The sequence below is a fragment of the Mauremys reevesii genome, linkage group 20 (genome assembly GCF_016161935.1).
Source record: "Mauremys reevesii isolate NIE-2019 linkage group 20, ASM1616193v1, whole genome shotgun sequence".
In the NCBI taxonomy this organism is placed as follows: domain Eukaryota; kingdom Metazoa; phylum Chordata; order Testudines; family Geoemydidae; genus Mauremys; species Mauremys reevesii.
The window spans coordinates 7190134-7204817 of NC_052642.1; the positions used below are offsets into that span (position 1 = coordinate 7190134).

General features: G+C 45.4%; 1 long non-coding RNA gene across 1 annotated transcript in view; it reads right to left on the minus strand.

Moving 5' to 3' along the window:
• Positions 1-14684, minus strand: part of LOC120387522 — a 98704-nt gene that overhangs the window by 34821 nt on the left and 49199 nt on the right. The window contains exon 2 of the long non-coding RNA XR_005590216.1: positions 106-159. This is a non-coding gene — a long non-coding RNA (uncharacterized LOC120387522). The remainder of the gene's footprint in view (positions 1-105; positions 160-14684) is intronic.

Consider the following 14684-nt stretch of genomic DNA (forward strand, 5'->3'; position numbering starts at 1 on the left):
TTACCAAGAGCTTTGGGTTGAGAGAACCCCGGGTAACACTGCAACTGGCCCATCTTGCCTCAGTTTGCCAGTGTATAAAAGGAGGATGATTCTTCCTTTCCTTACCTTGTCAGAGAGTGTTGTGATGTCTGTAAAACTTCTTAGGCCCTCAGATAGCACCTAAGTGAAAAACGCTAGTATTAGTCGATATAAGAAATTCTCTTTACAGGCTATATTTATCCAAAGATCCCTTCCCTTTTGAAACACCTTCCCTCTGATGCACATGCCAGATAGCTGTGTCTGTTTTACCTAAAGGATGAGATGAAGATCCTTTTACTGTGGAAGCAAAATATCTTCGTGTTCATATAACTCCAGGAGGGAAGTTATACTAACTCTCAAACTTCTTCAAGTCATTTCAGGAGACTTTGCAGGGCCCAAATCCCACTTGCCTTAGTCCAGGGAACAGTCCCATTAAAGTCAGTTGGGCAGTTTGAGCCATTGAAGGGCACAGGAGGATCAGGCCGCACTTGAACAGAACTGAGGTAAAACAGACACACTACTGTAATTTGCGTTGGACCCTTCTCAGTTAGAATGTCAAGATTTTTAGTGTGTATTACTTGGTCTCCATTCCTCTCTGCCCAGTTTAACTTTTGACCCACAATTGTTGGTGGAAGTGGGCCTGTACCAGAGGGCCATTAGTCCTTCTCAAGAGGCCTTCCAAGGAGAGCCAAAAATCATGGCAGAGACAGGGAGGAAGGTCTCCTTGTAATAATGCCCCTCTCCATATCTGTGAAACATTCACACTGATTCACTGTATGCAAAAATCACCCCTTATGCATCTATGGGAATTATTTTCATGGTGGGTTCAAGCCAGTATGGGGCTATTTGAATGGGCTTTTCAGCAGCAATGGCCAATAACTTGCATGTGATCTTCTCCCTTCCTGTCCTGCTCCATGGCCAATTGGATGGGCTGGGGTGGGAGGGATCAGTCCTGCAAAGAGGTGTATAGGTGATGGGTCCCAAACTGGTGTGTGCATTTGTCTAGGGACTTAGGGTAAGAGGGAATGGAGGCTGGTATTAAACTGGAGGAAGGGGAGCCTGCAATGTGCCTCTAACCAGAGCCAAGACAAGTGGTGAGATGTCTGGATTTCCCCAAGGGCCTCAAACTTACTGCAGGGCTCCTGGTCAGTACAAGAAAATGCTCTCTCTAAAACATAGGACACAGAACCAGGAGAAGTAAACTTCCCACTAGCATCCTAACCTGTGCAAACTAGGGTGGAGGAAGATTTGGTAGCATTGTCTGACATAGTCCTTTCTACTCTTCCATCATGCGTAGAGCTAGAGTTTTCCCTGGGGAGCACCATGGCAATCTGGCTGGCTGAGAACCCTGCTCTTAAATCTGAACTGAAAAGCTATAGAATGAAAGAAGGAACTAGTCAAGGTGCCAGATTAATAACTTCAGTTTTTTTTAAGTTAGTGACAAAAACATTCTGAATTCTGCAGGGCAGGAAGGGTCTCCATTGTACAGTTGCCCCGTGCTCTGCTATACCAAGTACTCACAGTAGAGGAAATTCACTGGGAAGAGACCTACAGAACGCTTCTGCACCCTTTAATCCCCAGTTAAGCATGCATCTACCCAGGAAGAACATGGGGATTACACCATTGGTCAGCAATAGAAAGTCTCCCAAGTATGAAAAAAGAAAACAGGGGTCGTCTTTTCTTGTGGAAACACTGCTAAAAACATGCATGAAGGTTATGGACCAAGGACCAAACACTGCAAACACGTATACAAGTGCTTAATGTTTATACATGTGAGGAGTGCCACTGAACTCAATGGCATTGAGGCCATTGTCAGCTGTATGGGGAAACCCCAAGTTTACATTTGTCTAAATGTATAATCCCAACACATATGTTAGAAAGAGCCTGTGGCAGGGTAGCCAAGCCAGGAGAGACTGGTTATTCTCTTCAGGTTGTTATCACTGGAAAGAGCTGTGATCAGATTTCAATCTCCTGCTGAATCTCACACTGAATTTAGCTCCCACCCACCTCTAGTAACTCCTCCTCCTGCCCCCAAATCTCTACAAAAAGTGCAATTCTGGGACCACTGGAAAAGGAGAGACTAAAGGAAGGGTCCTTTACTCATTGTTACCGCTGCTTCCAGGTTTTGTGATATGTTATTTAAAGCTAACAGGACCAGCTGTTCCTGCAAACTGTACTCGTCTAGAAAAGGTAAAACATCAGGGAATGCCAGTAAATTTTAGACACTGAAGGTCTATAGGCACTGGAAGGTCCTGGTGGAAATGTGCACTCCTTATTTGCCATGTAACACTTAACTTTCTTTTTTCAGTTTAGTCCTGGTGAAAGGGGCCTGATTCCCAGCCTGGGAGAGTGAAATTCTTTATCCCCAGGACATGTTCTGCTCAACAACATTTATACTGTGGTGGTGTCTAAAGATAACAACGAGGCTGGGGACCCATTGTGCTAGGTGCTGTAGAGACACATAATAAATGACAGTCCCTGCCCCAAAGACCTGACAGTCTAAAGAGGGCAGTACAAGCTTCCCCAACACGATGCAATGCTGCTCTGAAAGAATGACCTCTAAGGCAAAATGGGTATTTCAGTCTGTGATCTTTTCACTCCCTGACCTCTCTGTAGGGCCAGGTTTAGGGGAAGGCCATGTCAATGCTACCTAAGATAGCTCAGTTTTAGAACTGACTCCAGGCTGGCCACCCACTCATCAGCTGGGACAGCTTAGGTGGAGGGGAGGGACCCTGCTCCTTTAAGAGTGTCCTCCCATCCCTGCCAGTTGGAGCAGCAGCAGCATGAACAGATGGGGCAGGAAGTTGTTGCACCAAGGCATCTGTGTCCTGGATGCTACTTCCTCATCCAGACAAAGTTCACAGAGTCTGCCCCTTTAAGGGCACCTTCCTTGCTGGGTAGAAGCAGCCTAAGACATCAGAGCATTAAGAGCTGGCCCCAACATCCGTGGCATAACAATATGATTATTTACCCAATAGAAACACACCACCTCACTTCCCGTGGGGCACTGAGCAGCCATCAGATGATAATGAGTTTCGGTCAATGGCCTGAATTTGAACTGATGCCTAGAAATGAAAAGATTGGTATAGTATTCCATTACCAGTCTCCCAAACCATCCAGTGTCCCCAGGGTTAAATATTTTTAGCAACAGCTTGTTTACATGTCAAATTTATCAATGAGCTTCTGGGGCACAGCCACCATGTAGCTGTGTTAGAGGCTGGCCAGCGAGCTTTCTCCATGCACTGAGCTAAAGCTTTCTGAAGGACTTGTCAGATATATTCTTTCTTCCGTGTCACAAGAGCAAGACTAATTTCAAAGAAATGCTCTTTATTCCTACTTAAAACTGCTAAGGGAAAATATCCAGCGCTGTCTTTTTTCTTGTCATTTGTTCGACAAGTGTCTCATAAAACAAATCGAGAGGTAAATTTCCTGAGACGAAAATCAATAAGAGGATAAAGTAAAGAATAGGCGGAAGTCAGCAGGCTGAGATTTATTTCCCTGGAAATGTTTTTCAATGGATTTACTAATAAATCTCAAGTGGCTGGTGCAGCCACCTTTGATATGCAATATCCCCTTTATTTAGTTGGAAGTTGCACATGAGAAGGAGCCTTAAGGATTGATTTTTACAAGGGTGTCAGTCAGCAAAGCCCCTTGCATTAAATGTATCCTCAGCATGTGCTTCAGGTAGAAATTGAGGACCGGGGATTCTGTTTGTGTGGCAGGATTTTTCACTGAATTCCCCTCCTCCCCTTACAGTTTATGGTAGCAGCTAGAGGGCACAATTGAGATCCAAGCCCCATTGTGTTGGGCACTGTACATACATGTCTCTGCCCCAAGGATTTCTCATACAAATAGTTCTAACTATAGCAAAATCCACTGCAGTCCAGACAAGCAGTAGAGATTACTGCCAAGATGCAAATTTTGGTTGTCCTGTAGAGTTTCAGGCTGCATCATATGAATGAATGTTGAGCAAATACAGCATGGAGGCATCTGGGAGCGAATTCTGGGAAGGCTGCAATAAACTGAAAGGGCTTTGGGAAATCCAGCATGATGGGCACACTCCTTAGAGTGAGACTTGTTAGAACTTAATGTAAACAGGTGAGTTGAGACAGATAGTGTAGACAGGTGTCATCCTAGGGTGCCCATTCATGGCCTGGGGTGGCCCTGTGGGCATGCTGCCTCAGTTTCCCTGAGTCCCAAAATAACTCACATACACCCAGAGTCTTTAAAACAATATTACCCCTCTCTTAGGGGATAATATATTTAGATGACTGGCTTGGAGCCTCTCTTTGACTCCCTGTTGAGTCATTTAATCAGTCTCTTAAGCCTTCCCAAGTGGTTTTAATAACCCCAAATGCCTGTCTGTGTTTGGCTGGGAGAGAGTGGAGCCATGCTCCACCCACTCTACAAGGCTTCTGGTGCCAAATCCTTAAAGGACCAGTGATCTGGGTTTTCCTATACCTTCCTCCTCCCAGACACTGATCGTTCCCTGAGACCAACTCTCTCTCCATCTGACTGCTTCAAGGCCCTCATCCACTGTCCCGGGACACATGGAACAGTCTGGTCTGAAAGGGACAGTATCTCATTACAAGCAGAGAGTTGGAAGGATGTGTAGTGGAATAGGTAGATAGAGGGGGAAATATTAAAGCAGTCCAGTGCAAGCCAGAGAGGCCTGGATGCCAGTAAAGGTTGCGTTGCTGCAATACATGGGCTATGCTCAGTGCAAGGAGGAATATTGTCATGGATTATGGTAACAATGGTGGGTCACTTTGACATGCTCACCTAGCAATGAAAGGCTGTGTCCCTTTACCAAGACCCTGAAATGTCCAGTCCTCCTGGCTGGACATACCTAAAGATTTTGATTGTTACATTAGCCCAGTAGATGAAGAGGAAGCTATAATGAACCTTTGGTTGAGTAATATTAGTGGTTTCCTCTGATTGGCACACAATGACGGATGACTGTGGGCAGGGAGTCAGTAACTGGTGTGTGCTTGTGTGCTCATACGCACCAGGAGGTATTCCAGACTTGCCATGGCTGGCTGCTCTATTTCAAGTGCAACAAACAGCCTTGCACAGATCTTCAGTGTCAAATGGGCAACCTGCCAGAAGCTAGCTGATATCTTATTATCCCTTCCTCTTAAACCAGTCCTGTGTGGCGGGAATGAGTTCTTCTTCAGAACATGGATAAACCTAATCATTTCCATTGATCAAATCTGATGTTAGGCAAAACATCAAGAAATCAGACTATATCAATGAGATGACCATATTAATCTCTGTATATGAATTGGATGGTCTCAAAGGAGACAAATGATTAGCTCCAGAAATTGGTATCTCTGTACTCTGAGTTGATTATTACTGGTATTATTTTTCTTAATTGTCTGTATTCTGGCTACACTACCCACTCAATCACTGGAGAGTGGCAGCACCACTATACTTGGGACACCTAACGCTTTCTATATAAAAATTCTTGCTACTGTTATTTTGAAGAGCTTTAACACCTCCCTGGCTTGCAGCAGGACTTTGAAATTGAAATGAAACAAAATCATATGTGATCATGTAATTAAGGACTGTACTCTAATGCATGGGCAACCTTAATTCTGGCAGTTCCACAGGGCTTGATTGTGCAACCTAAATAACTGTGTTTTTTATGTAATATAAAGGATGATAATATGAGTGGATAACACACACACACACACACGTACAGTTTACATCCTCATCAATGAAAGGGGAAAAAAATGATACTTTCCTATATCACAGAGCTATACTTAATGAGTGAAGCAGTCCTGGCTGTACAGAAATCAATGGGAGTTTTGCCATGGACTTTAATGGGGCCAGAATTTCACCCAATATTTCTAGCATGGTATATAAATGATGGCCATATTTTATCCAGCCACCCATGTACCCAACACTTTGCAAGTATTCTGTTCAGCTCTGCAAGATGGGAAAGTATTATCCCCATTTCACTGAGGAGGTAGCAGAGAATTGCCAAAAGCCATCAAGCAAGTCAGTATTAGAGTCAGAATTAGGACTCGGGGATACAATGCCTACTGGGACCAAAAAGCGTCCAGCAGACTTTTATGACCACAGCTGGTCAGGACATCAGTTTCACTTCTCATCCAGAAGGCGGCACTTCCAGCAGAATTCATATGACTCTTGGTTCAGTAATGACTTCAAGGGAAGAGCATTGCCCTCTGAAGCATCCACACCACTGACTATCCCACCCTAGGTTTTCATTGGAAGATGCCCCATCCATGTCCTGACCCTACTTGGCTCAAGCTCAAAGCCCAAAGTAGCTGAAAGACACACCAGTGAAGTGATTTATCGTCACAGGACCTTGATACTTTTGGAGTTTTTTCTCCAGGAGATGCAGACACTGGCTGACTCAAACCCCAGTCATCTCGCTTCTTCACACAGTTGCCTGCTCATAAAATGCAAACATGGGCCTTGTTTCCAGTGAGGCTTTTCTAGATTTGTGTGGTACTCAAACAAATGCCATTTCACGGAGACACATGACAAAATGCTGCAAAGAGGAGAGAGATATTAACTATTGTGCTCTGCTAGAGTTCTAAGCTTTACTGTAATCCTACCCAATTAAATAATATGCGCAGGATTCGCTCCCCACTGCCCTTGACCAGATTTTCAAGCTGGGGCTAGGAGAAAAGTGCAAGGTCATGCATTTAGGGATTAATAACAAGAATTTTGGTTATAAATTGGGGACACATCAGATGGAAGTAACAGAGGAGGAGAATGACCTCGGAGTATTGGTTGATCACAGGATGACTATGAGCTGCCAGTGTGATATGGCCATTAAAAAAGCTAATGCGGTCTTGGGATGTACCAGGCGAGGTATTTAGTACCATTATACAAGGCACTGGTGAGATCTCATCTGGAATACTGTGTGCTGTTCTGGTCTCCCATGTTTAAGAAGGATGAATTCAAACTGGAACAGGTACAGAGAAAGGCTACTTGGATGATCCGAGGAATCGAAAACCTGTTTCTAACCATTAGAGGAGTGGAGTTCTGGAACAGCCTTCCAAGGGGAGTAGTGGGGGCAAAAGACATATCTGGCTTCAAGACTAAGCTTGATAAGTTTATGGAGGGGATGGTATGATGGGATAGCCTAATTTTGGCAATTAATTCATCTTTGATTATTAGCAGGTAAATATGCCCAATGGCCTGTGATGGGATGTTAGATGGGGTGGGGATCTGAGTTACTACAGAGAATCCTTTCCTGGGTGCTAGCTGGTGAGTCTCGCCCACATGCTCAGGGTTTAACTGGTCGCCATATTTGGGGTCGGGAAGGAATTTTCCTCCAGGGCAGATTGGCAGAGGCCCTGGAGGTTTTTCGCCTTCCTCTGCAGCGTGGGGCACGGGTCACTTGCTGGAGGATTTTCTGCACTTTGAGGTCTTTAAACCATGATTTGAGGACTTCAATAACTCAGGCATAGGTTAGGGGTTTGTTACAGGAGTGGGGGAGTGAGATTGTGTGGCCTGCGTTGTGCAGGAGGTCAGACTAGATGATCATAATGGTCCTTTCTGACCTTAAAGTCTATGAGTCTATGAGAAGCAGACCACCTCTTTTCCCAGAGCAGAGAGCAATCTTGGATAAAAGTCAGTTTAATCAAGAGAAAGAAGTAAAACAAAAATAGATCTTTTCCATAAACAAAGCTGCTTTCCATTAACTAACATAAACAGGCAGATGCATTAAGAGATCATGCCACCCAGGCCCTGGAAAGAGGAACAGTGAAACTTATTTCCGAGAGTTCTACTGAAGGTGCAAGGATGGCTTGGGACTTACAAACTGCTTTACCCAAGGACAGTGTGAGCCAGAGTTGTCTAATTCACACCTTGTGCTGCACCCAGTAACTTGTTTTTATGTATTCAAATCAAGCACCTGTACATGTTTGCTTGTGCAATGTGGATTTTTACAGCACACCTCATTTGTTTTGCAGACAACTTAAGGCCCTAGTTTTGAAAGTTTGGCTTAGATGTGGATCTGGCTGCATAGTGATTAATACAGCCTTCCAGGAACTCTAGTGCCGGGATTTGCTGGCTAAGAAAAGAGTAGATCGGCTGAGGACCAAGTTAAGAGTTGCTTTTAAAGTTCACCAGTTAAATTAAAATGCCATTCCCCCAGGAACTATAGGCAAATAGATAAAACGAGAGAAGGTAAGAGAAAAGAAGAAAGCAGCTTGTTAGTTATATCCTGGATTCTCTCTCTGCTGACCAAGCATCAAGCAACTGGGATAAAACAGGGTTTTTGGAGCCTGATCCTCTCCTTTTGCTCACCTGCCCTAAATCCATAACCCAAGTCTCTCACAGTGAGTGAAATCCACGCCTCTGCAGCACAAGGCCCATGTACTTTTTAAGCCATCAAAATAGGGCTTAAGTGGTTGAGTGAGGCATACGCCTTGTACTTGCCTACACGAGGGTGAATTTCATGCTCTTATGTGTCTTCTGTAACAGCTTAGATAGAGATACTTTGAGCTGTATTTCACAACACAGTTAATGCAGGTGCCATAACACTGAGCTTTTCCATATGTAACATGCCCACCGGCAATCTCTCAATCCCTTTCTCTCTACAGCACCTAGCTATCTATTACCCAATCACTGTATCATCTGACAAATAGACACCACAAGCCAAGTTCTGCACATATTTACATGGCGCTACACGGGGAGTTATTTCGCTGAAGCCAATGGAATTACATGTGTAAAGCAGGTGTAAAAGAGATGAGTGACGCTCCACCTCTCTTCTCAGGATGTCACTATAAAGTTAAATTGGTGCAACCCTCTTGTGACCAGTTTAAAAAACATGTGTAGTTAAGCTGGTACAAAGAATGGCTTACTGCAGTTTAGTTTAGTCAATAAGGAGTTTAAGGATGTGTGGCCAGTGGATTGTGCACCGGACTAGGCCCCAGGACATTTCCTGGCTCTGCCACTAGCCTGCCATTTATCCTTGGACAAAGAGAGGGCGCCTGTCTGTGCCTCAGTTTCCCCATCTGTGAAACAACACTAATGATACTGACCTCCTTTGTCAAGTGGTTTGAGAGGTAAGGAATAGGTATTATTGTTAAGGAAAGTTTGGCATTTGGATTCAGCCTAGATAATTACCTAGTATTTGAATGTTGTTTCCTTAAACTATTTAAACATCCTCTGTCTGGAAAAAACAGTTAAAAAATCTAATGAGAACATGAGGATTTCTGCTTTTTCCTGCTTCCTCTTGGGCCAGAAGAGCCGTTTGCACAGGATTTTCACACCTGGGCTCAGCTAGAACCTGCGAGGTCAGAGCTGTGTGCAAATGAAAAATAATGTTAAAAATGATCTTCCCCACACTTTTTTCATTCTCAGAGGAACATTCATTTCAGGTTGTGTTTGAGATTTGAGGTAGCATTGTACCTGATCTGGCTTTGCTCAGCTCTACTGAGAGCCATTCCTTCCCTATCCTGCCCCTCTTAGAAATCAGTATTTGGCTAGAATTATTTTAAATGAAACTGTCCCCTGTGGTATGCCCTCTCCTTTCTCTTCCCTTCCTTTGTCGCTCTTCAGTTCCCATTAAGAACAAGTCAATGACTCATAATGAGCTTTTCCAGAGCTCCTCCACTACAGGATTCCTTGGTGCTTGATCTTTGCCACTAAGACACATACAATTCTGTGGCCTGTTTCAAGGCCAAAGGAAACTCTACAAACCAGTGATTCTCTATTTCCCTCAGGAACAAAACTGGGGCAGTGTGGCTGCTGTCTAACGGCGTGTAGATCAGCCTTAAACTGCTGACCTGTTCAACATTTCTAGGACCCTTTGAACTGGGGCTCTTTGAAGCGGAGGCTGTAACAAACGAGTGTATAATAAGATGGAACCCCATGCAGGGAAAGGGGAGGCATCATGGACTGATGGAAGCTTTTGAAAGGCACAGAATGCTATTAAACACTGAGAGGGACTATGGAGAAGGATAGAAGTAAATCTCCTTTTCCAGGAGAGGGGGGAAAAAATGGAATCCTGAACTGGCACAATCTAACCTTTGATAGCTAGAGCTGGGATCACCTACAAAGGCTGGATCTGGAGCCAAATTCTCCCAGAGTTTCAGGGTGCTTGGATCAGAATGGGTTTGGTTCTGGCCCATCTCTACTCAAATTAAGACTTGCCATTAGAAACATTTCTCAGCCAATAACGCCCCGTCACCCTCCTGTACTGATTCATTATTAGGGATGGCAGAACCGGTTTGCAGAACAGCAATTATCAATTGTGTCAAGCTTTTTTTTTATCTTCAAAGCCCTTTACAGACTCAAACTAATTAATCCTTAAACCAACTTTGTGAGATAGGTGGGTAAGTATCAAACTCTCTGGTCTGTTTCCCCATCTGTAAAATAGGGTAAAAGTAATTTGCTGAGGGCCACAAAGGGAGTCAGTGTCAGAGCTGGGAATCCAGGAGCACCCACTCACCACCAGGCCACACATCTCTAATAGGAACAAAACTTAACCTTCCTCCAGACCTTGAACCTAAAGAAGCACAAACCTTAGGTGAGAGGGTTGGAAAAGTCTGGTTAATTCTTTCCTTAGAATGCAGTTCTAGTATGAAAAGTGACTATGTAATAATGGTAACTTCATAGCCAAAAAAGAGTTGTTCCCCTACGTATCGCAGGTAGAACTGGGCGACAATATTCAGCCAAAACTTTTTTTCCAGAAAAAAAAAAAAGATTCGGGGGCACCAAAATGTTTTGCAAATTCATGTCGATTTTACTGAATTCTTAGCTCATGGGAAAGGAATTCTGAAAAAAAAATTGAAATGTTTTGTTTTGGCATTTTCAAAATGAAACATTTTGATTTTTCATTCAAAGTCACTTTTAATTTAGAAAGTTTCCTTAATTTTATTTAGAAAACCCTCAAAACAATTGAAAAATACTCAGAATAATTAAAAAATTGCTTCCAGTCCAAACTCCAGCCCCCACTGTCCACCCCTTTTCAATTAGCTGAAGATAGAAAAATGTGTTGTTGGTTTCACACACACCCCCACATAAATTTTTTGGCATCACCCACTCCTGTTAGCCCTACAGAGTCAGCACAGCTCAGAGCTGAATTCTCTTTCTCCTTGTTTATCCACATCAGAACTGTTTACTAAACTCCAATCAGCTAGCCCTGTGTAAACACACTGACAGCCATGGAGCTGCTCAGATGTCACTGAGAACCCAATCTGACCCGCAGGACCTCATTACTGGTGATTGGGTATGAGATGGAAAGGCCCCAGCTTGACTCTCAGGGCCTGATTCTCTGCTGTGCTCAGCAAAGCAGAGTTGGGGGCTGCCAGCAAGCCAGTTACAGCAGCTTGGTTTACTGTGCCCCAGCTCAGGTGCAGGCTACAGCAGCCTAGGAATGCTATAAAGTGCCCCAGTTGGCTGCAGCTCCTAAGGGACTGTCTGCCTGCTAGAGCACATTGGACACTGGCCATTCCCTCTAAACATGTTGTCTGCACCAGAGACGGCAGGGAGAGGGGTGTAGGAGCTAGCTATGCCACTTGGGGACTCCACCATCCTGGGTATCCCCAGTAGGGAAACTGAGGGCAGTCTCCAGCATTAGGCCCAGGCAGAGGGACAGGCAGTGATTGAGTTTGCAGGGCTGGCAGTTAGGGAAAACAACACAACCCTCAACTCATCTCTCCACTAAACTGTGGAGATTTGCTCTGGAACCAAGACACGAGGGACATGATATCCTCCACAATGCCACTTTTACAAAGTCTCTTCTCAGAGTAGAATTGCACTTATGGGACCAGATTTTTGAAAGAGCTCAGGGTCAGGTTTTTGAGCATGCAGTGCCCACAGTTGGGATCAGGTCTTCCCCAAGAGCTCAGGCACCAAAATAAGGGCCAGGTTTTCAAATGCACAGAAGCTGCAGTGGAAGGCAGGTTTTCTAACGTGCATTCACTGTGCTCAGCACTTCTGAAAATATAGACACTTATTCTGGTGCCTAAATGGGAACGTAGCTGCTTGGAAATCTGCCTCTGATAGTGGGTGCGGAGCCCTTCTGAAAGTTCTAGCTGTAATGTCTCTGCACTCTTGTACTTTCTTGTTGAGAGGTATTGGGAGCAGCAGTACCAGATCAACTTGAAGAAGGCTATCTTCACATGCCTGATAACCACGCCTGATAACCCAGGAAATACGGGGAATCTCCCAAGACAGCCTGTCTATTTTACTATTATTTATTATTTTAATTACAGCAGCACCTAGGGATTCCAGCCATGGATCAGAGCCCCTTGTGTAAGGCGTTGTACAAATGTGTAAAGAACAGGTGCTCTCTGCTCTGAAGAGCTTATAGTCTGCATACAAGACAAGAGACAAAAGGTTTATGCAACAAAGCGAGCACAATGAAACGGAGACAAACATTCTTATGAGCATCTCCAGCACTGTTTCCACAGCAGAACAGAGCAGTTAAAGATAAGCTGAGATGCTTACACCTTAGATTGGGGTGGGCAAACTTTTTAGCCCAAGGGCCACATCGGGGAATAAAAATTGTATGGAGGGCCATGAATGCTCACAGAATTGGGGTTGGGGTGCGGGAGGGGGTGCAGGCTCTGAACGGCACTTACCTCAAGTGGCTGCTGGAAGCAGTGGCATGTCCCTTCTCTGGCTCCTACGCGGAGGTGCAGTCAGGCAGCTCTGCACACTGCCCTGTCCACAGGCACTGCCCCTGCAGCTCCCATTGGAGTGCGTAGGAGCCGGAGCCAAGCCCTGGCCGGAGCGCTGCCGAGCTGCGTGTTGCGGTCCCCAACCCAAGACCCCGGCTGGAGCTCCAGAGCAGAGCTGAGCCACTGGTGTGACCCCCAACCCAGCGCCATGGCCAGAGCAGGGTTGAGCCGTGTGGTCTGGCCTCCGACCCAGCGCCGCATCTGGATTGCTGGAGCGGGGCCGCGCTGCATGGTGCGGCTCATGGGCCAGCTTAAAACGGCTCGTGGGCCAGGCTGTAGTTTGCCTTCCCCTGCCTTAGCTGAACCACTTTAAATCTTTTGAAATTGGCCCATAACAATTAACTACTCCTTTGACTGGCTAAGATTCACAGCTGTCTCAAAGTTCAAGCTCTAAGCAAATTTACCGTAACTAGTGGTGGCTGACTTTCAAAAAGCTTGGCATTCAGGTTTGATTGAGATAACCAACCCTCTTACCCCCCGCCCCAGCTCTAAAAGTCTAGAGGCTTAGAGACAGCATCATCTAGCAGTGATTGATGCTCAGGAATGGGAGACATGAGATCCAGGTTTTCTTTCTGCTTCTGGTACAGTGGGTTCTTGAGCAAGTAACTTTCCCTCTCTGTGCCTCAGTTTCCTCATTTGTAAGATGGGGTTAATGATCCTGACCTGTCTCTTAGCTGAAGGGCTGTGAAGTTTAGCTCGTTAATATTTGTAAAGCGATCGAGGAGAATGAATCAGAGCCCATTGTCTGGAAATGACACCTCTGAAACCTATTAACTTCAATCGGCTTTGCATCAGGCCCTAGATGTTTAGATAGAGAGTGCCATGGAAGTACAAAGTGTTAATTACTATTATTAATTATGTCTGATCTGGATTACTCCCTATTTAATATGTCTACTCTGCATTTCTGAAGCACCTTTCATCTCAGGATCTCAATGTACTTTACCAACCATAATGAATTCAATCCTGCCACGCCTCTGAAAGAGCAACCAGGCTGATAGATTAACATAGCCGGAAGGAGAAAATTGCCAAGTCATGGCCTTCTGCAGCAGCTGAAGCCACAACTGCCTGCAAGACGCAATGTAACTTCCTGGTGCAGTCCCCCAGCCTTGCCTAAACTGTGGAGAGAGAGAGAGAGAGAGAGAGAGAGAGAATTCATAGGGAGGGAAGGCAGTGCAAAGTAACAGTGATTTCTGCCTGTCTACAGACCAGAAGCACCAGAGAAAGGATGATCCTCATGTCACCCAGGAGTGCCCCCTTGTGGCTGACCCAGGTCCTGGAGGGGATTGTGTAGTGCTCTTCGTGGCAGTAGCTACAATGCTGGGGAGTGTATCTTGAGGCCGGGGGTAGGAGGAAATGGTAGCGAGGCCCTTAGCATCTATTGAGAAGATATAAGACTCTTCCTGGAAAAGGGAGAGAGTCAAGGATCAGAATGAAAAGAAAATGGAATCACGCTTGTTCTCGGACTGGAGCTTCTTGTTTTCTGGACTCTTGACTGATACTAGAAACCTCCCCTGTGTTTGCTGGCTGTGCTGGCGAACAGCCGTACGTGCAACACAAGAGCTAGTGCTCCAGTGAGCACCTTGAGGGGCTTGGGCTGCCGTGCCTGCTGGTGCCCTGTGACTCCAAGGGACATGGCGTGCCAGGCAGGGGCATGGCTAGGTCCTCAGCTGGCTCATGCACAGATTGCCCCATTTTGGAGCAGCAGAAATGGGCACGAGGCAGGGCTTCTCTCATCCAGCTTGGGCTGAGCCCTCCTGCCGCCTGTTGGCAAGACCAGGTGTGACTAGTACCACTCAGCTGCCCAACCCCAGTGCATGGCTGTTGTATGAAGGCACATTTCACCCTGTTATTAATCACCTCTTGTCTACCGTTGCTGTACCCCAGGGCCCCTGGCTGCTCCCTGCTGATCTCACTTCCTTAGTGATGTCTCGTTCAGACTGCAAGTTTTCCAGGACAAGGATCATGCCTCTCTTATGTGTGTAAAATGCTTAG